Source organism: Monodelphis domestica, chromosome 1 (genome assembly GCF_027887165.1).
Source record: "Monodelphis domestica isolate mMonDom1 chromosome 1, mMonDom1.pri, whole genome shotgun sequence".
Lineage (NCBI taxonomy): Eukaryota > Metazoa > Chordata > Mammalia > Didelphimorphia > Didelphidae > Monodelphis > Monodelphis domestica.
The window spans coordinates 756,049,057-756,069,605 of record NC_077227.1 but is presented as its reverse complement, the minus strand read 5'-3'; the positions used below and the strand labels follow the sequence as shown (position 1 = coordinate 756,069,605).

General features: G+C 44.6%; 1 long non-coding RNA gene across 1 annotated transcript; it reads left to right on the top strand.

Annotated features, from left to right (window-relative positions):
* Positions 1 to 3,707: 3,707 nt before the first annotated feature.
* On the top strand, positions 3,708 to 20,399 carry LOC103093329 (uncharacterized). Its single transcript, XR_008915940.1, has 3 exons — positions 3,708 to 4,743; positions 7,544 to 7,602; positions 20,062 to 20,399. It is a non-coding gene; the product is annotated as an uncharacterized LOC103093329 (long non-coding RNA).
* The last annotated feature ends 150 nt before the right edge of the window (positions 20,400 to 20,549 follow it).

The following is a 20,549-nucleotide window of genomic DNA, read 5'->3' as shown; positions in this document are numbered from 1 at the left end:
ACTATCTTGAATATTCACCTTCATAATAACTTAGGGAAGTAGGTGTTGTTCCATTATTATCCTCTTTTTATAGTTGAGGAAACTGAGGCATAAAATAGTGATATGCCCAGGGTCACATGGCTAGTCAGTGTCTGAAGCTAGATTTGAACTCAGATCTTTCTGACTCCAGGTATAACACTCTGTCCACCATGCTGCCAGCTGTCCTGCCCTCAGAGGCAGATATGATTCCCATCTTATGGATGAGGAAGTTGAAGTTCAGAGAGGGGAAGTGACTGTCCATGACTCTGAGACCAGGACCTGAGATACTCTGCAGGGAGGCATCATGGTGGAGAGCAAGCAGTTGTTACTGGAGACCCTGGAGGCTGAGATCCAGTCAGGGATGTTACTCCTGAGCTGTGTGACCCTCAGAAGACTTTGCCTCGGGGGCATGGATGGGTACTCAGGAAACCCTCCAAATCCCATCTTCAACAGGTTCTGGCTGCATGCCCTTGGGCAAGTCCACTCCCCTTGAGGAGGATCAGCTCCATCTTCCCTGAAAGAAGATGGCAACACTCATAAAACTAGGGTGGGGTGGATGGATCAGAAGACTTCATTGGCTGAGTTCCTTCAGGCCAGCTGATGAGATGGCAGGATCTTCTTTTCCGTTGCAGAGACCAGGGCGCATTAAAGGAGAAAAGCAGGCTGTCTCCCTTTTGGAAGTCCTCCCTGCAATGGCCCTTTCTAGATCTCCCCTCTGCTTGCACCCCAATTCTCTCTCCTTGCCAGGTGGGCTCCTTGCCATTCTCCAGTGGGGCACTGATGTGGGGTACTTTCTGCAGCTCTCCCCCTCATCCCTACCTTCTGGCTGCCTTCATATCCTGCCTAAAGTCCCACCTCCCACCAGAAGTCACTTCCATTTCTCCCTGCTACCAGTGCTTCGCCTCTCAGATTATTGTCTCCTTACTGGACATCCTCTCTCCCCTTGCCTGGAAGCTCTAAGGGCAGGAGCTGTGGATTGCCCTTCTTTGTATCCCCAGAACCCAGACCAGGGCCTGGCACACAGTAGGGACTTCCAGAGATTTGTTGATTAACTGAATGGATGAATAGCCCTTCTGGTCTCCTTGCTGTGCCTCACAACAGACTCCAGCTCTAGCCTCAGTGTCCTTGCATTGACTATGTCCCGTGCCTTGCATACCTTCTGGCATCCCCTCTGCCTCTTCAGCATCCCTGGTTTCCTCAATCCCTGCATGATCCTTCCTTCTTCCTGAGCTGTCAGTGACCACCAAAAGGGACCTTGGGCTCATTTTTGCACATCATCTATGCACCATTACACAACTGTTAACTCCCCAGATGATGGCAAACTCCCCGAGGGCAGCCACTGAGTCTCATTATCCCCAGAGCCTAGCCCATAACGAGCAGCTCAGTAGAATTTGGAGCTTTACTGGGTTATTTGAGAAAGAGCCATGATTGCATCAAGGCAGCTAGATGGCTCAGTGGAAAGGGCCAGGGTCTGGAGTCAGGAAGACCTGAGTTCAATCCTGCCTCTATGTGACCCTAAACAAGCCACTTAATCTCTATTTACCTAGGAGGCAGCATAGTGGCTCAGTGGCTAGTGCTAGATTTAGAGTCAATGAAATCTGAGTTCAAATCCAGCCTCATGAGGATCCTGAGCAAGTCACTTTACTCTGCCTCAGTTTCCTCATCTGTAAAATGGGTTGGAGGAGGAAAAAGCTAATTACTCCAGTGCCTCTGCCAAGAAATGGCAGACCCACATGGGGTCAGGAAGAGTTGGACATGGCTGAGATGATTAAAGCCAAATGAGTTCTTCAAACCCTCTCCTGATCCATCTTAGTAGAATACACAGAACCAATAGATTGTCTTCAGGAAAATGAATCAGCAAATGAAAATAATCCTTATCTCCTACCACCTGGACTCCACCTGGGTAGACCATCTACTGCTTGTCATCCACTGGGGCAGCCTAGAAGTAACCTCTGGGTGCCAGCTTCAGGCCAGGAAGAGCCCAGGGGAGGAGGCCACCTGCCTGCACATAAAGCTGCCCACTGCAGCTGACCTCTCTCTTGACATGGGAGCCACCTTGGCTCCAGGACTGCCCCTGGGGAGCCAAGATGGACCCCAAGCCCTGGGGTCTACCCCCATCTCTGCTGTCCAATCAGTGTTAACTCACTTCCCTTGGAGCTACAGATTCCATCACTGCAGAATGCTCAGAGTCCTATTTCCATTTTTATCACCCACCTGAGCTGTCCAGATGAATTAGCTTAAAGCCATGGAGTGCTCAGTGTTCCTTGTAAGAGCACCCCCAATCGTTGCTTTCCTCCTCACCCCATCCCCCTTTTTAAACAGGTGGAGGAGGACTAGCCTGAGCTAGGACCACCACTTTCCAGTGGTGTGGCCTTGGGTAGCTCCTGTCTCTTCCTCTGGCCTTCCATTTTCTGTGCTGTAAAATGAAGGGATCAAATGAAAAGTCCTCAGAGGCTGCTTTTAGCTCTAACTCTGTGGTGCCTCCAAGCCTCAGTTTCCTCCCCTGCAAAACAGGAGACAACACCTACATTCTGTCCCCCCTCACCCAGCCCCCAAGGAGGAGCTGTGAGGAAGCTCAGCCATCATCGAAATGGTTCCCCATTGTTTCTAACCTGAAGATGCCTTGGCCTGTGCCTTCTGCCAGCACCCGAGGGCCCAGCCAGCCCCCAAACTGGAACTCTTTCTCACTGACCCCAGAAGTCTGCAATTCTCTCTCCAGTTTTGGAAGGCCGGGGTTCTCCTCTCTTGGACCTCCCGCACCTTCCTAAGGTCCTATCAGAGACAGTCTCTGTTAAGTCTCATCAGATGCCCAGACCAAAGAGCTCAGCCATAGGGAGGAGGATGGAGGTGACGGCTGTGGGAGAGCCGCTTCCAAAGCCCCTTCCCTTCCCCACCAGCTGGTTCTGTTTCCCTCTAATTTGTTCAGGAATTAGGTCGGGATCTCAGAGTTCACCTTCTGCAAAATATTTGTTATTTCTCTGTAAAGCCTAGAGAATGCCGATGCCGTTCCCTTCCTCCCCGAGGAGGAGAACAATTTGCTCTGGATCGAGGATGGATTTGGAGCCCCGGTACAGTGGAGCCCTGAACAGTCACCTCCCAGCCTCATGCCCACACGCACTAATGCCTTTTAACAAGAAAATGGCAAACAGGTGGACCTGCCTGAAATCATGCAGAAATGGAGTCCTCTCCAGGACCCTCCACTTCCATGTGGCTGAAAGGAATTTTACCCAGCTGGCAGTGCGCTCTCTCTCTCTCTCTCTCTCTCTCTCTCTCTCTCTCTCTCTCTCTCTCTCTCTCTCTCTCTCTCTCTCTCTCTCTCTCTCTCTCTCTCTCTCTCTCTCTTCTCTCTCTCTCTCTCTCTCTCTCTCTCTCTCTCTCTCTCTCTCTCTCTCTCTCTCTCTCTCTCTCTCTCTCTCTCTCTCTCTCTCTCTCTCTCTCTCTCTCTCTCTCTCTCTCTCTCTCTGTCTCTCTCTCTCTCTCTGTCTCTCTCTCCCTCCTCTCCTCTCTCTCTCTCTCTCTCTTCTCTGTCTCTGTCTCTGTCTCTCTCTCTCTCTCTCTCTCTCTCTCTCTCTCTCTCTCTCTCTCCCTCTCTCTCTGTCTCTGTCTCTCTCCCTCTCCTCTCTCTCTCTCTCTCTCTCTCTCTCTCTCTCTCTCTCTCTCTCTCTCTCTCTCTCTCTCTCTCTCTCTCTCCTCTATGTCTATCTCTCCCTTTTTCCCTTTGTTTCTATCTCTTCCCTTTCTTCTGTCCATTTTTTCTGTCTCTCCTCTTTACCTTTGTCTTTCTGCCTTCTCTCCCTTTTTCCCTCTTCTGTCTATCTCCCATGACTGATTTCACACTGAATAGCCCTTTGCTGATGACCCCACAAAGAAACGAAGCCCTGGGTCTGGGTGCCTGGCACCTAGTAGGCACTTCATAACCTTGTCTTTCTGTGAAAGCAGACGTGAATTGTCTGGGTCTGAAGAATCTCTTGAGCGTAGAGACGGGCTCTGAATTCAGATGATCACATTCGGGGCAGGAAGAGGCCTCAGAAGTCGTGTGGGACAAGGGTCACCCATTTCAGAGGTGAGGAAGCTCCATTCTACAGCTTTGGAACATTGCTCAGGTAGTCAAGGGTAGAGCCACAAGTTGACCCCAGGTATTCTCTATCTATTTGCAACCCGGGGAACCTTAGAACACAGAACCTAGAATGACAAGGCTGGAAGAGACCGTGGATGGGACATAATGGCCAACATTAGAAGGAACCTTTGAGCACAGAATGGCTAAAATGTGGAAGACTTCTGAGAACCCACAATGTCAGAGCTGGGAGTGACCTTAGCAGAGTTCTAGGTCCTCCTGCAGTGTTACAGAGGAAGAGCCTGATGCCCAGAGAAGGCCACCCAGGAGATGAGTGGTAGAACCTGGCTAGTGCTTGTGGTTCCTCACAGCTCCATTTTGCCCCATGCTATTCTGGGGTCCAGGCCCCCAAGAGCCCCTTCTTCCTCCGCAGATCCACCATTCAGGCTATCCAGCAGAGGTGGTAGCACTAGAAAAGCAGAAGATCCCAATGGCAGGTTTCTCTCCCCCACCGTCAGGAAGCTGAGTGGATGGGCCCTTATACTCCTTGTGTTCTTCGTCCTTCCTCCCAGAGGTGGGAAAGTGGTCCCATTGGGGACTCCAAAATGACAGCTTCATCCAAGGAGATCATCTCTAATGCTGACATGGAGAGCCTTTGGAAGAACATTCAGGTGAGGCAGGGAGGAGCCAGGTTGTCCTTCAAGGAAGGGTTTGGGCTTGGCGGCCAATAAAGGCCCTTGAAAGGTTCAGATCCTGGGATCAAGGGAAACTGGTGCTTCAGAGGAGGAGGGAGCTGGAATAGGGGTGAAGGGGCCTTTTTGCCCATATAGAATCCAGTGGGTTTTAGGACCCAATAGGATCTCCTGCTCTTTTCCTTTCCACCTTCTTTTAGCCTAGTGCAGTGTAGGGTGGGGGGGGAACTCCTTGAACAGATCCTGGGGGTCCTTCCAGACTGGATTAGAGTTAAGGGCTCCTTGGGGCAGTAGATAAGGGAAAAGGACTCCCCACATGGTTCCCCACCCCACCCGACCTGAGCCATTTTGGATGAGAGTGGGGCGGTAAAGGATGGTCTGATTTTCCCGGGCTTGCAAAAACGCAGAATTTTAGCCACCATGAGTGTAGCTGGCTGCTGGGACTCTGATACAAAGCCCCCCCCCCCCCCACCTCCGCAGTCTCCCCATCCCCAGGCTCATGATCAGCACAGACCTGCACATGGGAGCACCCCCCCCCCCCATTCCAAACAGGACTGAGTTTTTTTTTTTTAAACCAAGGGGTACTAGAACCCAACAGGTCTTTCCTAGCCCAGTGTCAACCTGACTTTCCCCATGTGCCACACCTGCTGTGTGGCCACTGTGGCAGGGACCTGCTTGGTGACACCCATTCAATTAATCCTGAGGGTCCTTCCAGGCTGTGCTAGGGTTAGGAACTCCTTGTCCCCCTCCCCCAACTTTGAAAAATCGTGGCTACTGACTAAGTTCTGGGGGGAGGGGAAACTTCGTTTTTTCTCTCTTCCTCCCCCACCCTCAAACTTTCCTGGCAGAGTGCCTGCCTTCTTTAAGATATCAAAAGCCACTCAAAGTTCTCCCGGAAGATTGCCTGCCTTCTTTAGCATATTAAAAGCCATTTTTTCTTTCCTTTATCTGAATGCTTGCTTAAATAAATCTACCCACAGGTGCCTTCCACTCTACACGCATTTATAGCACCATATGCTGTTGAGAATTAAAACTGCAGGAAAATAAAAAGAATTCCCTTGCTACTGCTACTAGTGATCTAAAATAATGCTATTAAATTGAATACATCTAAATAAAAGGATTATTAATAGTAAATACTAATAATATTGAATTTACATTAAAACCAAATTTCTAAAATTGAACAAAGTCAACATTAAATCAAATTAATTACAAAAAATATTAAGGAATAATTTTGAAACACAATAGTATTAATAATACTGTCAATAAGGCTTATTAATTTTCAATAACTATTATTAATAATTATTATTACTTTATATAGTATTTTATTTAGTTTTTTATTATATATTATATATATGCTATATATATATGCTATATATATAATAATTACTAAATCATTACTAATATACTAATTACTAATGGTTATTATTGATACTTGTTTGTGGTTGTTAATTATTAATAACAATGATTATAATAAATGTATATTATTAATTATTGATAATTTATTGATAATTATAATAAATGGGTATTGTTCATTGTTAATACCATCATCAATAATTATAATAAATGCTTATTGTTATTACTTATTAATAAAAACAATTATTAAACTAAGTACACATTCATTATTGATACTATTGCTGTGCTACAATTACTGTTTCCTTACATTAGCCTTTTAAACCTCCTTTTATTGCCTTCCACAATAACACTGAAGAACTTTGTGTCTCCATTTCTATTTAGTGTTTTAGGACTTTTTCATTGTTTAAGCTGACCATTTAGCAATACTCAAACTAGGTTCAATAGGACATACAGACTAGAAAATATGGGAAATACTGAAACACGTCATGGGAAATCAGGAACTATTCCTCTTGATTCACCCCTTCATAAATTTTTAAATTCCTGGGCATATCTTAATTTGCCTAAGGAGAATTGGATGACAAAGAAAGAAGCTAGAAAGCTTTGTAAGGTATGAATGGACATATATTTTACCTGGCCAAAATATGCCTTTTTTGAATTCAAGACCTTAAAAGATTTGAAGTTAGTCATTAAAAATAAAGATTCCAAAGATTATAAATACTGGTCCTTATGGGCATATCATGTTGATAAATTGACCATTCCCTCCAGTGAGGAAACCTTTCTTTGTTTGGTACCAAGCCATTCTAGCTTAATTCCTTCAGTGAGATCTAGCAAGAAACACACTCTATCATCCCACCTGGCCTGTGTGCAAGTTTCTCCTCATATTGACCCAAACCAGGACTTAGACCCCTCAGCTCCTCTCCCTGTCAGACCTCACTCATCCCCTACTCCTGCCATCCCCTTTCCTCCCAATCTACCTCTCTACCTTCCTTTACCCACCCATTCTCCCTATACCCACCTGTACCATCCCTACCTCAATCCTTTTCCATACCCTCCTTCCTACCCACCTTACTGTGACCCCTCTAGACCTCATCCATCCTACTCCTCTCCAACCCATACCTGGTCTGACCCCTGTTCCTCTCCATCCCGTCCCCAGCCCCTCCTCTGTTCCTCTCCACCACGCCCTCAGTTCTGTCCCTGATGTTTTTGATCTGCCTCCCCACCTGCTGACTAGTGCCATTTCACCACCCCACTCCCTTCCCCTACCAGCCTCATGACATCCCATTTCATTGAACTCCAGAACACAGGCCAAGCAACAGTTGCCACAGATGATTCAAATAAAGGTCTTCTTCCTCTAAGAGTTGTCCCTGCATATAACAGACATGGAGATTTAGTAAACATTATATATCATACACCTTTTTCTCCACAGGACATTGAGAGATTCAAAGAAAAAAAAACCCTTCATATAAGGCTGATCCTGTGGTGGTGGTAAGTTTGAAAGCATTTTTCGCACATACTGTGAATCTTGAAATTTCTCAGAGTTGTGAATGTTAAAAATTTCCCCATTGGGGAATTCTCCATTGGAACAATTCCCTACTGGGAACATTCCCCATTTGGACAGTGAGAACTCTACTTAGTTCAGAAATGGGAAGACCTCTACTCCACCCGTACTTAGGACTGCTTTAGGGGAGAAAACTCCTTGCTGAACAATGAGAAATGCTTACACCCATACTTAAGCCATTGCCTATTTTTAGAATTAATACAATAGGGTGCTAAGTACCTATAAAGGTCAGGCAACTTGTGAATTTACAAGGAGCAAAGAGGTGAAAACTTATTCAGAAGTTTTTTCTGGTTCAAACTTCCAAAAGGGATTAGTCAACTCAGCTGGGTTTTTTCTGTTTCAAACTTACTAAAGGGATTAGTTGACTCAGCTGTGAATTCAGAATGGGCTGTCCTTTGGAAAACGTCTACTGTGATTGGTAGATGGAAGAACTTAGGGGAGGTGACATAGGAGAAAACCCCCAATATAAGAAAAAGGATCTCTTGAGAAAAAAAGGGGTCTTGAGAGACAAGCTCTAAGGAGGGTCTCTTGAGAAGAATCTTGAAGGACAACCTCTAAGGAGGTCTCTCAAGGGAGGCTGACTCTGGTTGGAACTCCCTCTGGGGAGACTCTGTCCCCCAGAATCCTCACTTGAACAGGTCTTATGGTGAGTGATAACTGACTGACTGGTCTTTTCTTTTAGGACTTAGGCCTGGGTTGGCCAGGGCTACCCTGGGCCAGTCTATTCTTTTCTCATTAATTCCTTTTCTCTCTCCTTCTCTCTTTCTTTAATTCTTCATTGTATTATTATTTAAAATCTCTATAAAACCCAGTTGACTTGGGTATATTCATAATTGGGAATATTTCCCTGGCGACCACCTTATGTATTTGATTTAAAACAAGACACTGTAGTGAAACATAATTTCTGTGGTCACAAATTTACTCACCCACTCTTATATCTACTACAATTTATATCTTCCACTATTTTTAATCACTACAGTTTATGTCTCCAACCATTTTAATTATTACAGCTTAATGGCATCCACTCTTTTAAATGCCACAATATAATCCCACTTGGCTTGATGTAGACTTGCTAACAGAAAGGGAAAGAAATAAGATTCTTTCTCATTAGTCAGGCCCAAGGAGAGGGAACAGCTCATTGACCACCTGAAGATCCCAAATGGGACCAAATCAGAGCAAGATTACTTACAACTATGCCAGGCTAGAAATGCATTGCTAAAAGCTATGAGAGCCTGTTCTGATAGGCCTGGTACATGGACCAAATTTGAAAATCTTAAGCAAGAAGATAGCGAAAATCCCACCCAGTTTATGGATAGACTTATAGAGCTGCAAGGAAGATATATTGAACTTGATCTGGAGAGAGAACAGGACCTTAGACAAATTAGAATACAATTTGTCAAAAACAGCTTTAAGATGGGAATTATTTTATGACTATCTGTCCAAGTTGGCCTATGGACTATGGACCTTGAATGAAAAGAGTGGCAGTTTATGCTTTTGAGGGACATAAGGAAAAGGAGAAGAAGAACACTGATTTAGTGGAAGCATTAAGGAAGGAAATAAGGGAATTGACTTCTAAACAGGGTGAGAAGGATAAGGAGAATGCTACTTAGGTAGAGACATTGAGGAAGGGAATGAAAGAATTAACTGAAGCTCCCTTACAAGAATCCACAAAACAATCACTAAGGTTATTCTTGTGGAAAAGCTGATCATGTAATTATGAGTTGTAAGAAGAGAAATCAGGAAAATAGGAATAGAAGTTTCAGGAATAATGATGATAATGGGAGGAACAGTTATTACAATGAGGATAATCAAAACTCATACCCAAACCCCTGTACTCAATGTGGGAACTCGCCTCAGTATGGGGGACTCCAGAGGTGTGAACAAAGGAATTGTGATGAATGATGGTACTTGGGAGGGGAAAGAACCTTAAAGAGTCTGGAGGTGAATTTTAAGCCTTTTCAGACCTAATTGTTGTATTGATGTTAACTGTTGCTGTTTGTTCCCCTACCCAGAATGAAGAAGTCTCTGTAACACAATTCTAAATACAAGATGTTTGTAATTTAATGTTAATCGATTTATAAGCCATCAAAATTGAAATATTGTTACATTGTCTTAATGTGTACCTCCCCTACTACTGTGATTGTATTGTAGAAGAATATCTTTGTAAAAAGCCCATAAACAGCAATTTGTTCCTTTTTTGCCTTTGTGAATTGTCACACTAAGCTGATGGATGGTCTCCATCAAATTGGTTTCAACCTGTATACATATTTTGTAGAAATAGGCAGCTGGGTAGCTCAGTAGATTGAGAACCAGGCCTAGAGATGGGAGGTCCTAGGTTCAAATCTGGCCTCAGCCACTTCTTAGCTGTGTGACCCTGGGCAAATCACTTGACCCCCATTGCATAGCCCTTACCACTCTTCTGCCTTGGAGCCAATACACAGTATTGACTCCAAGACGGAAGGTAAGGGTTTTAAAAAAAGAGAATTTAATTGTCTATTAGCTTAATTTGATTTTAATGAGTATTCAGAATTGATTTTAGATATCTGGGAACATCCCTACCTCTAGCTGATAATTTATTTGCCTACTTCTTGAGTTGTTTGTAATAAGAGGTAAGGGTCCATTTGTAGTTGAAGTAAAGCACAATGGTATTGGTGTATTTCCCCATCTCTACATTTATTGTAAATGTAATGGATGACACACCTGAAGAGATTTTTGCCTTTTAGTCCTCAGTTCCACGTGAAAATGGGTGGGACATATTGGAGACAGTTCTGTTACACTGTTACAGTCTCATACCAAGAGGGAGGAAGGTACCCAAGTGGCTTATTTACCCTGAGATGTGTTATAATCTCATCTGGGAGGTGGGAATGATTTTCCTGTGAAGCCTAGTAGCTTCAAAATGGATTTATTGTATTTTGTAATTCTTCATCAACTGTACAGAGGTTTTTCTGGGTTTTCTCTCCCACCAAATTTTGGGATTATGGTAATAATAGACTTTGTTAAAAATGTCTTTGCCAAAGTTGAAAGATTGGCTAAATCTGTAGAATTTGTTGCAAATATTCATGATTTCAAGGGTTTTTACATGTCACACAGCAAGTCATGTGAATCCTAATGATAGTTGGTTTGTTTGCAGTTATCATTAATTGGGCTCTTATAATTTTGGGGATTTTGGTACTTTTTAGAATCTGTATTAATTGTTGTACTACTGTTTTTAAGCATTAAGAATATTTTATTCACCAAAAAGAATATTTTAACTCAATTGAAACTTTTCTCTGAAATTATTAATGGTTTCTAAATAGTCAGTTCTTTTTTTAGACCTCATCCTTTTTAGTCTATTTGCTAATGTTTGATACTGGTAACCACATTCCTGTATACTATCTTCTCTGACTTCATGACACTTCTGTCTCCTGCTTATTTCCCTATTCCTTCTCAGTCTCCTTTGCTGGCTCATTATCAGTATTAATGCAAGTGAAATATAACAAAAGGGTATAAACTGAGACATTTTTTCTGAGAAATATTATGGTTTATTAGCAGGGGCACTATCAACCAATAAAAAATAGGTCAATGACTTGCCTCAGTGTCCAGCCAAAGACCCAGGATTGAAGATGTAATTCATTTTTAGAAGTTTCAAACAAAAGCAAGAACAGAAATTCATGGGTTATGGAACTGGTAATGCCATGAGGTTAAGGAATCATGATTCGTTACATTAAAGAAAGAAGGCATAATACACACTTCTCTCTATTCCTAAGGAATTTAGCCACACCTCAAGGTTATTGATAGGGACTCAGTGATGTAGATTCACTGGTTTTTACTGTTTTTAAACAGTAAAACTGTTTTTAAAAGGTTTTTACGTGGTGAAAAAATTATGTACACTCACACTGTGGATCCTGGCCAAGTTAAGAGTGATATAAATTTCATTTTTGAGTGAGCACCTTTTGTGTTGTGCCTTTGCTTGGCTAACATATTGTCACATGGAATGTGAACTGTGAAACTATGATTTTTTTCAATTGTTTTTTCTCTTTGTATAAATTGAATACTATTTCTACCCAGATATACACTTTATAAAGTTTATTAGGAGGGTAGAAAATCATTCCTAAGGAACCTCATCATGTGGCCCCTAGTCTGCATGTCTCTTCTCTCCTTCCCCCCCTCACCTGCCTGCTCTGTTCTCTTCTTGGTTCTTCCCATGATTCTCAATTCTCCCCAAGCCTTGACTTTTATTGATGTACAGAACATTGACCCATGCAAAACCTGGCACAACTGTGGCATGTCAGGAATGTTTGATAGACAGATAAAGCTCCTTAGGAGGGATAAACTTCCTTGACACATCTTTATGTTTGTAATGGGATATTTTTTTTTCCTAACCTTGGTGATACTTGAAGTATATGAGATCAGTATTAATCTTTCAACTATGGAAACCTGCCATTTATGGATAAATGTTATGGGACTTTGTTAAATGATTGTGTCTGATTCCAAGAGAAGGGAACAAAAGAGCCACTATACAGTGACAAGTAGAACGAGGTCAAAACAGACCAAATCCAATCCAGGGAGGATTGTTGAACTTCTATGCCAATATGAAAGGACTTGAACCTAGTGTGTGATTTGAGGTTTTGGCGAGTGACATATGTTAAGATGCAGAATTCCCTTGAACCATACTTTGAGTCAAGTACCCAGGTTGGTTATCATCCTATCTCTGATAGTGACAGTAAAATCAGACCAGGGAATGATTTTTCCCATTTGCTGCTGAAACTTAGTCCTTTCTTTCTTATAGTTTGGCAATTTTTTGTAGCCCTGGCTGCAAATGGGTAAAGTGCTGTATTGCTGCTATTGTCCTACAGGCTTGTGAGACATAAGTCACTTTAATGGAGCCTTGCCTGTGATTCAAGAACCTGTTACAGGTTATTTTTTTTACTCAGAATTTTCATACACATAAAATTTTCACTTTATTTTTATCATTTCTATACTTTTTTATTATTTTTATACAGAATTTCATTTTTTTACTCTTTATTTGGGATTTTTTGGGGGTGATTTGTTTTTGTTTTTCTTTTGACAATTGTTTCATAAATCTCATAATTCAGTCATGTATCCCAGTGTGATTCTAGTGTTTGTAAACACCCTCCTGGGGGGAGGAGTGTGTAACTATTCTAAAATGCAAGATTTAAAAATTTTTTGGAGAAATTTCAGGAAAAGAAACTTGCTAACATCCCAAAATCAAGAAAGTGGATCCTTTTGGAGAAGGTTCTGTAAAGATGCCTGAAGAAGCTACACACTGTATCAAAAGATCCAGAATGAACTTTGGGATATAATAAACTGAATTGAAGGGGATTGAACATACTTATTCTGAATGTAAACTCTTGTGCCAAAGGGGACTTCCCCCTAATTGGAATTTTGTAAATGCATCTATCAATCAGTTTTTGTATTTTACTCTCATCTCTAACTATTGTAACTCCCTCTTAGAAAAATGCAGTATTGTATGTACTTTTAGCTAGAAGATATTTAGAGTTATAAGATAGTTATATTTAAATGATCCATTGGGTAGATGGATCTCCCAAAGGATCACAGGGGGGATTGTGTCAAGGAAGTTTTATCCCCTCCCCCTCATGAGTAGCCTGTCCATCAAACATTCATGAGATAGCACAGTTGCACCAGGTTTTGTGTCAGTCAATGTGTGGGGTGTCAATAAAGGTGAAGATTTGGAGAGAATTGGGAGAGAACCAGGAAGAGAACAGAGCAGGCAGGTGAGGGGAGGAAAGAGGAAAGAGACTGGCAGACTAGGCACCACGTGATCAGGTTACTTATAGGAATGTTTGTCTACCCTTCCAATAAACTTTATAAATATATATCTGGGTAGAAATATTATTCAATTCTTACACCTGCATTCCTGGGCTGTATTGGACAGACTGTGGTTCGGGGGAGAGAAGGAAGAATGGTGTTCTGGGCAAGCAGAAGCAGGATCTTGGAACCTTTCTCTTGGGGGAAGGGTTCAAGGCCACATCCAAGTCCCATTTTGGGGCAGGGCTGCTCATTCACCCAGTGGACAGGATGTACTGGCATTCATGGCTGGCCTGTCCGTGCATCACAGACTTCCTGCCTCTCTTCCTCCCTGTCTTGCCTCCACAGCTGGGCCAACTACAGCCCTGTGAGTCTGGGGGCTGGATTTTATTCCGCCTTCACTCTCCCTAGGACCAAGATCAGTGCTGGGATGGGGGAGTGCCTGGTCCATGGTGGGGTTCCTCATCAGTGCTAGCTTGGATAATCCTGACTGCATGGTCTTGTTTAACTGGAGCCCAGAGGACTCAGGGTCAACACGTCCCTTCTGGAAGGGAGACAGCCTTCCCGGGCAGGCTGGCCTTGATTCCTCCAATGTTCCCTGCTGGGGTCTCCCTGCCTCCAGGCTCCCTTCACTCCAGTCTGGCCTCTGTGCTGCTGCTGCTCAAGTGCAGAAGCATCCCTATGATAATCCTTTTGGCTCTAGGATGAAATATGACTCTGCTGTTGAGCTTTCCACATCCTTCATGGCATGATCTGTCTAAGCTCGGCACAGGACACCCCATCTCCCAGGTCTTCCCTCTCCCTCCTTCCCTACTGTTCAGAGCCTTTCTCCAGGCCCTCGACGGCGCAGCTCAAACCCCATCGTCTTCAGCCTCCCCCTCCAGCATCCTCTCCCTAATTAGCCTGTAGCACATCTAGCTCCTCTGTTCTTATATGGACCGATTCACTTTCCCTTTACGTTAAATGGATGTATATGTGTTGTGAATGTATATAGATAACATGTTTATGCATGTGTGCATTTACACACACGCACACACACAAACATACACACATACACACACACACCTTTATTGAAGCAGCTAGGTGGCGCAATGGACAGAACTGGCCTTGGAATCAGGAAGTCTCATCTTCATGAGTTAAAATCTGGCCTCAGACACTTACTAGCCATGTGACCCTGGGCAAGTCATGTAACCCCGTGTGCCTCCATTTCCTAATCTGTGAGTGATCTAGAGAGGGACGTGGCAGACCGCTCTGATACCCAGATGAAGAAAGCCCCAAATGGAGTCACCAAGAGTTGGCTACGACTGGAAAATGCTTGAGTAGCACACAGAGGCATCTGTAAGAATTGGAATCCTATAAACTAGATGCATTCCCAATAAGATCAGGAGTGAAACAAGGATGCCCATTATCACCTCTACTATTTGACATTGTACTAGAAACACGAGCAGTAGCAATTAGAGAAGATAAAGGAATTGAAGGCATCAAAATAGGCAAGGAAGAGACCAAGTTATCACTCTTTGCGGATGACGTGATGGTCTACTTAAAGAATCCCAGAGATTCAACCAAAAAGCTAATCGAAATAATCAACAACTTTAGCAAAGTTGCAGGATGCAAAATAAACCCACATAAGTCATCAGCTTTTCTATATATCTCCAACACAGCTCAGCAGCAAGAACTAGAAAGAGAAATCCCATTCAAAATCACCTTAGACAAAATAAAATACCTAGGAATCTACCTCCTGAGACAAACACAGGAACTATATGAACACAACTACAAAACACTCTCCACACAACTAAAACTAGACTTGAGCAATTGGAAAAACATTAACTGCTCATGGATAGGATGAGCCAATATAATAAAAATGACCATCCTACCCAAACTTATTTATCTATTTAGTGCCATACCCATTGAACTACCAAAAATTTCTTTACTGATTTAGAAAAAACAACAAAGTTCATTTGATAACAAAAGATCAAGGATATCCAGGGAAATAATGAAAAAAAAAAAACACAAATGATGGGGGCCTTGCAGTCCCTGACCTCAAACTATACTATAAAGCAGCAGTCATCAAAACAATTTGGTACTGGCTAAGAAACAGAAAGGAGGATCAGTGGAATAGACTTGGGATAAGCGACCTCAGCAAGACAGTATACGATAAACCCAAAGATCCCAGCTTTTGGGACAAAAATCCACTATTCGATAAAAACTGCTGGGAAAATTGGAAGACAGTGTGGGAGAGACTAGGAATAGATCAACACCTCACACCCTACACCAAGATAAATTCAAAATGGGTGAGTGACTTAAACATAAAGAAGGAAACCATAAGTAAATTGGGTAAACACAGAATAGTATACATGTCAGACCTTTGGGAGGGAAAAGACTTTAAAACCAAGCAAGATATAGAAAGAATCACAAAATGTAAAATAAATAATTTTGACTACATCAAACTAAAAAGCTTTTGTACAAACAAAACCAATATAACTAAAATCAGAAGGGAAACAACAAATTGGGAAAAAATCTTCATAGAAACCTCTGACAAAGGTTTAATTACTCAAATTTATAAAGAGCTAAATCAATTGTACAAAAAAATCAAGCCAGTCTCCAATTGATAAATGGGCAAGGGACATGAACAGGCAGTTCTCAGAACTATTAATCAAAACTATTAATAAGCACATGAAAAAGTGTTCTAAATCTCTTATAATCAGAGAGATGCAAATCAAAACAACTCTGAGGTATCACCTCACACCTAGCAGATTGGCTAACATAACAGCAAAGGAAAGTGATGAATGCTGGAGGGGATGTGGCAAAGTAGGGACATTAATTCATTGCTGGTGGAGTTGTGAACTGATCCAACCATTCTGGAGGGCAATTTGGAACTATGCCCAAAGGGAGCTAAAAGACTGTCTGACCTTTGATCCAGCCATAGCACTGCTGGGTTTATACCCTGAAGACATAATGGAGAAAAAGACTTGTACAAAAATATTCATAGCTGTGCTATTTGTGGTGGCAAAAATCTGGAAAATGAGGGGCTGCCCTCCATGGGGAATGGCTGAACACGTTGTGGTATATGTTGGTGATGGAATACTATTGTGCTCAAAGGAATGATGAACTGGAGGGATTCCATGTGAACTGGGATGACCTCCAGGAAGTGATGCAGTGAAAGGAGCAGAACCAGAACATTGTACACAGAGACTGATACACTGCGGTATAATCGAACGTAATGGACTTCTCCATTAGTGGCTGTGTAATGTCCCTGAACAACTTGCAGGGATCCAGGAGAAAAAAACACCATTCATAAGCAAAGGATAAACTATGGGAGTGGAAACACTGAGGAAAAGCAACTGCCTGAATACAGCGGTTGAGGGGACATGACAGAGGAGAGACTCTAAACGAACACTCTAATGCAAATATTAACAACATGGCAATGGGTTCGAATCAAGAACACATGTGACACCCAGTGAAATCTCGCGTTGGCTATGGGGGGTGGGGCGGAGGAAAAGAAAATGATCTTTGATTTTAATGAATAATGCTTGGAAATGATCAAATAAAATACTATAAAATTAAAAAAAAAATAAAGTGCTATGTGCACAGTAAGAAATTAAAAAAAAAAAGAATTGGAATCCTATTTCTATCCAGATGTATATTTTATGACCGTGTGCTTCCTAGCCTGCACGTCTCTTCCTCTTTCCCTCTCAACTGCCTGCTCTGCATCCTGCCTTCTTCCTTCTTCGTTCTCTTCTGGCTCCCCCAATTCTTTTTCGATTCTCCCCCTAAGAAGCCCCAAACCTTGAGCTTTATTGACGCACAAACCTGGCGCAGCTGCATGTCAGGAATGGTTGGTGGACGGGCTAGTCAGGAGGGGGGAGGGTCTTCCTGGACACACAGCTGTCGAGGCAGCCCTGTGTCACGCCCATCTCGACTCCTCTATGGACATCCCATTAGGACGGTGCCTGTTGGCGAGCACGGGTGGCTCCTTTTCTTGAGCTTCTCTGCCCGGCGCCCGGCCAAGAACGTGGTTCCTAAATGACAGAGGCTTGGCCTGTGGGAAGCACGTGGTCTTTGGGCTGGCGACTCCTCTTGCGCCACTGGGGCTGTCACCCTTGTATGGTGCGTGTCTCTTTGTGTGAATCCGTCCCAGCCTGCACTGGGGCTAGGAAGGTGGGGCCACCTGGGGTCCTTGGCTAAGAGCAGAAGAGGAATCCTCAGAGCAAGGCGGGAGCCTCCTCCGTGCATGCAGACAGGCAGCAACGACCCAGGGAGTGTGGGAGGCCGCCTGCCCCGGAGGCCCACTTCCTTTGGCCATTCCCTGGCCTCCCAGTTATTCAGGGCTCACCCCAAGCCTACGTTTAGGATCTCCGGTCTGGAAAGGTTGATCTTGAAGAGCCCCTGAGAGCCCAGGGGGAGGCATGGACGGGCCGTGGAGCAAAGAGAATAGCTGAGCCCGAGGGAACGTCTCCTCCGGCTAACTCTGCGGCCGCCATGATGCCAGACAAAAGGAAGAGCAGCTTCCTTAGCACCCCAGACCTCCCTGCCTCTTCTGAAGGGAGAAAGGACGGCCAGCCCGGGTGCCGAGCACTGGAGCGCCCCATACGCGAATGCGCTGCGCCAGGCCAGGCTGCATGTGCTCACAGATCACCCCATCCAGGGTCTCTCCGTTTCATTTTAGTGCTCCTTGACTCAGCTGCCTCCCTGTAGAAACAGGCCGGTATCAGCGTCTCACCGCTGGGCTGCAAGCCTGCGTCTCAGTCACTCCTCTGCTCCAGAGCTGCTGTGGGTCCCTCTTGCACACACTCTTCCAGGCAGCACTTAGAAGGGCTTTGGAATCTGGGTAGACAGACTGTGTACCTGAATACGGGTGTCCAGGCCAGATTTGCAGCCCAAGGAACAAGGAACGACTTCCAGGAGGGACCTCTGGATCCAGGCTGGCTCAGGCTCGTCTGGGCGAACGTGGTAGGAGATGGGCTGAGCTGTGAGCCTTCTCTCCCGGGGATGAAGGCGGTATGAGGGAGAGGATGCCCGCAGGGACCGAGGGAAGCGTTTGCACATCCGAACTTACTATATTGGTGAAGCCAACCCCCTTGTGTGAAAGGGGACGGAAGCTCCGTGGTTGCACGGAGGGGCTTAAGCTGAGCAAGGTTAGCCTTCCCTCTTGGGGAGACTGAGGCAGAGTGCACTTCTAGCTCTGAAGATCATTTGTATTAGCTCACGCCCGGATGTCGTCCTCCCCAGCGGGATGTAGCTCCTTGGACCAGGGACTTGTGTCCTCAGCACCTAGAACAGGGCCTGGCACAGACAGGTGCTTTTTGAATGAATGAACTCAAACGTTCAAGTTTCCCAGGCCAGCAACGGCCAAGAAATGGAAAAAACAATTCCCAAAGCAACAGACTCAGTTGTGAACTCGAGGCCAGCTTTCCTTGCTGAGCCACAGTCTGATCCCTTCTTTGGGCAAAAATCCTCATGGCTGAGCCCTCAACTGCATCCCAACAAGCCTCCCAGAGGAGGAGACCAAGCAGCAAATGTTTCCCAAACAGGATATAAACACTCAGAAACAAAACAACTAGCTGGTGTGGAACAGCACAGGCCCTTCTGAGATAAATTTCCTTCTGTGGGGTCCGGGGAGTATTTTGGATGCTCCTGGGATATTCCTCTTGGAAGCTTTTCTTGGAAAACGGTCCCCCTGACCTTTGGTGGACCGACTCCTTCTCCATGAAGCCAGAGGGATATGCTGAGCTCCGTCCCCTTTGACTCACGGGATTCCTAATGTGTCTCAGAAGGAAGAAGGGAAATAAGGCCCTGCCCTCGATGGAGAGAAGCTCCAAACACCAATTAGAACCATGGCATCCCCCCTTCACGTCTCATACATGTCGGGCAACAAGGGCGCATCCTTGGATCTCTGCCCCTGCCTCTACTTCCCCCAGAGTCCTGGACTCCTTCCTGCTAAGGCTTCCTGTGCTCAGGGAAAGGCTGACCAGCTCTGGGGTCTATTACGCCAGTTTGCAGGGAGCATAGAACCATAGCAGTATGTCCCAGGAGATGAAGGAGGTGGCGGGGGGGCTCTCTGAACGAGGTGGTGACAAGGATCCACATGAAGATAAAGTGGGGGTGGCTCCCTCCTCCCGGACGCCAAGTGTCACATGAACGAGGAGGCCTTGGGAAGGCTAGCCAGCACATGCCAGATGCCCCTCCGAAGCTCATTAGGAGGTCGAAGGGGGAGCTGTTTGCCTTGTTTTTCTTCACTCATTTTACAGAATCTCAGATTATTAGAGCTGGAAGGAACTTCCTCAGGCATTTAGCCCAAGCCATAGAGGGAAAGACATATCCCCACCCCAATATGCCAGACAAGTGGTCCTCCAGCCTTTGTTTGTACAGAAGGTCTTCCTGGCTGAGGGGCTAAGTTAGACTCTTTGCCGTTCCCGGTTCTATTCTCTGATGTCAAGCAGAAAAGGACAAGTCCCTCTTCTACTGGACAGCCCTTCACATGGATGACATGAGCTTCCCTCAAGGTACTGTAATTATTAATGGCTGGGCCTTGGCCAGAACTTTGTCTCAGTCATGGTAAAGGCTTCAGAAGAGACCGCACTGGACTGATCTCCTTCATATCTGTCTTTCTTCCATAGGTGTCCAAGGTCAAAAGTCTCATCACCAGTGACCAGCCTATCAGACAAGATTCTCTCCATCTTTGGGAGAGCCATTCTCCAGAAAACAGGTTCCATCCCTTTCCGCTACGGTGCTCCAAATCTGCACAAACCAATAGGGTCTGTTTAGCTTGTGTTCTGCTGGGAGAGCTTGGGGTCAGAGAAGATAGCAAGGACCCTTAACACTGAGTCAGGCTTTGTGGAGGTATCCAAGATCAATCAGCATGGATCACCTCCATCATTAGGATCACAGTCTGGTGGTCACTCTTAGCTCGGCCATGCATTGTTTTAGCCATAAGTAAAAAAGAATCCACCAAACATTTACCAGAATGGGAGGAGTTTTCATATCATGAAAGCCCCAGATTCTTGGAATGTTGGGGCAGACACAATGGTAGCCCTCCATTGGGGAGACTTTCCCAGAAGAGCCAATGCATGCTACACAAATGGACTTAGGGGGCTTACCTGGTCCT